Genomic DNA, 3,539 nt, shown 5'->3' with positions numbered 1-3,539 from the left:
CATTAGACCACTTTCTTTTACACACTGCCCTTCTCTCTTTTGCCCCGCCAGGAACATTTTTATATAATTTTATAGTAGCACAGCCATCAGGCTGGTGCTGTAACCATTCTGCACTTTTTTATTTTTATTTACTTCTTGTATATCACTTCCACTTTTGTGTTTTTAGTTTCATGGATTTTAGGGGTGCAGGTAGGCCCTTAAGGGCTCTGTTTTCCCAAAAGATCTAGGGGGGCTATGTGGCCCTAAGGTTCTGGCCCCCCTGAACACATCAATGCCCTCCTGTCCGGGGCATGGGCAAGTTTGTCGTTCCCTAGGAGAAGCTCCGGCATATCCCAGGGGCAAAAGGGAGCCTTGTGGCAAGGTGGTCTGAATACAGTTACCCCTAAGGGACCTTTTGTTCTTGGGGGGTTAGGAATTATAGCCTTTCCTTTTTAGAGGAGGGCTAGTTCTGCAACCTCTAGTGCACTTTTTTTCACATTTTTTTGCACTTTTTGGCACAAGAGCACTGGCTTTCAGTTGTTTTAAAGAAAAATGCAGTTTGCCAACTGTTGTAGAGAAGACTTCATCGTTAAGGCTCTCTATAGAGTTTTGCAATTTACGATTATCTCTTCCCCAAGCCTACTTTTTACATCCCTGGTTTCCATAGTCAGTGTAAGTACTGTACAACTGTCACTACAGGAGGTGTAACTGTTCCAGGGCCAGAAGAGTTGGGGACATGGCAATGTCAGGTCACTGGTTTGGCGCATGAACAGTGAAGCTTGGATTGGGGCTCAGAAGAGCAGAGTGCATGGAAGGTTGGAGCAGCAATAATGGTCCATCCCCCAGATTTTGCTATGGCGCCCAGCATTGCAGTGTACTGCACCTGCCCCAAGTCTACATTCATTATTGCCCGATGTTAGATTTAAGATTCCGTGTTTGAGGAGTGGAGAGCAGAGACGTGCTGTGCATTTGTTCAATGATGTAACTATGAACATTGTTAGATTAGATCTAGATCTTAGGTTGTAAGATTATTTGGACTGGGCCACCTTTAGTTACCTTCTGTTTAATGTCATTGTATGTTACTTATTTGTATCATGATCCTCTAATATGTTGGCACTTTATAAAAAAAGATAATAATAATAATATTAAAAAGGCTAAAAATAATATTTGGGCAAAAGTGAAGGCCAGTGGTCAGGGTTCACACCATGCAATGATAATAATAATGCATTCATAATAAATAAGTGAATTAATCACTTAATAAACAATCAGTTATAAAAAATTGATTCAAGAGAGCAACTTGCTGCAGGTGTAAGAAGACACTAGTTTAAAAAGTTATAAAGATGTATGGTCATAAAGGTAATTGAAAGGTGTTTAGTTTTTAATTTTGTTTTGTTTTTCTGGTTGTATAATGATTTGGAAAGGCAGCATTTTTAAAAGAAGAGTTTTTAGGTCAAGTGGGAGGAGAAAGACATGCATGGAATGGATTTGCAGATGTGCCAGATGGATCATAGAGTAAAATAAATAATATGAATGCAAAAATATATGGATGAAATATATGGCTAGGAATTATTACTAAAAAAATGCAAAAGAATGTAAAACAAAAGAAAAAAAACATTTCACTCTGGAACACATTCATATTGAGTCATGTTACTCTGTTATTATTTTACTGGACTTACTGACAGGAAGTCACATTCACAAATTCATCTCAGATATCTTCTGATAAGCTCTTGAAATGTATGTATATATATATATATATATATATATATATATATATATATATATATATGTGTGTATGTATATGTGTATATATGTATATGTAGGTGTGAAGCGTGCGTGTGTGTTGGGAAGGGACCAGCAAAATCTGTAGCCTTAGAGGAAGAGGTGAGTGTGAAATTTGGGTTGGAATCCTGTGTGTTCCCTTACAGTAAGCTTCCAAGTCACAAGTGTGCAGAGGGCGGTTTGTGACAGATAAAGGGGTTCAGGAGCAGTTTCCTGACAAAATAGAGGTGATTTATTGTATGACTGTTGGAATATATCATAAGATATCTAATCAGGGAGTACCTAGAGGGGCTTATCCACAGGGCTGCCAAGAGGAATTCAGGGCCCCGGTACAACAAATTCATGGGGCCCCCCTTATAGTTGAGCGTGCTAAAAAAAATTGTGCCGCCGTGAGGTCATGCATTTGGGGCGTAGCAATGCACCATTGGGGCGTGGCTAATACATCAAAATCACTAGGCTTTGAATTTGCTGGAGTGTCGCATATGTCCAAGCCCTCCTGACTTTCAGGACATCTAGCACTACAGTGTAGTATAGAAAGAATGCAGTGTGTACACAAAGAGTTCAGTCTTGGCCTGCACCTTACATTGGGCACAACACTCACCAAAAATTGGCATTGTCCCTACTAGAATCACATACTATCCTGCTCTCTCCTACCTGTTCTTCTCACTTCCACCACCTGTGGCTGCAGGTTTCTTTAGTTGCGGCTTGTCTGGATCCTGGAATGCTGGGGGCCCTATTTGGAAAAAAATGGATACATTTAAATAATTCCAAACAACCCTGGCGTTAAATCAATACCACCCACGATTAATAATTAGGCCTTCCTCCAGCTCCAACATTACAATAATGTGCCCCATCATCATCGCCATGCCTTATGATTACACTGAGCCCTCCATGCTGCTTTTACCCACTTCACTTGGCTCCCCTTCATCACACTATACTATGCTACTCCCCCCCCTTTTTCAATCCCACTGTGCCATGCCTCCCCCTTTTTTAATCCCATTGTGCCATGCTGCCCCCCATTTATTAACCCCACTGTGCCATGCTGCCCCGTTTTTTAACCCCACCCTGCCCCCCCATTTTTTAACCCCACTGTGCCAAGCTCCCCCCGTTTTTAACCCCACTGTGTCATGCTGCCCCCGCCGTGTTTTTTAAGCCCACTGTGCCATGCCACCCCATATTTTAAGCCCTCTGTGCCATGCTCCCCCCAGTTTTTTAAGCCCTCTGTGCCATGCCCCCCCCCCATTTTTTAAGCCCTCCGTGCCATGCTCCCCACCCCGTTTCCCTCCCTTTACTTACCATTTCCTTTTCTTCTCTCTTCTTTCTTGGTCCTCTCTGCGCCGCTCCTCATCCTTGAATGCCGGGCGTGGCATGATGATGTCACACCCGGCATTCGGTCTGAATGGAGCAGAGGGGAGGGATGCCGGCGCCACAATCACGTGAGTATGTTTATTTTCTATTTATTTTTTTAACTACCCTGCACCCCCCACCAACGACCGAGCCCCCCGCTGCAAAAAAAAAAAACAAGAAAAAAAATTAGTTTTTAAAAAAAAAAAAATAAATCTTCAGCAGCGAGTGTACGGGCTCGGCCCCCTGGCATGCCCGGGCCCAGTGGCGGTTACAGGGGGGTGATCGGGGCAATCGCCCCCCCCCTAGCAGATACTTACTGCCGACGGCTGCACACAACGACGGCTGTTTAAAATACAATCAGAGCAGCCGGGCAGCACACTGTCCCTGCCTGTCACGGCTGGACGGACCTGCACATAGTGTGCAACCATCGGCAG

Source organism: Mixophyes fleayi, chromosome 6 (genome assembly GCF_038048845.1).
Source record: "Mixophyes fleayi isolate aMixFle1 chromosome 6, aMixFle1.hap1, whole genome shotgun sequence".
NCBI lineage: Eukaryota > Metazoa > Chordata > Amphibia > Anura > Limnodynastidae > Mixophyes > Mixophyes fleayi.
This window is presented reverse-complemented; position numbering follows the sequence as displayed.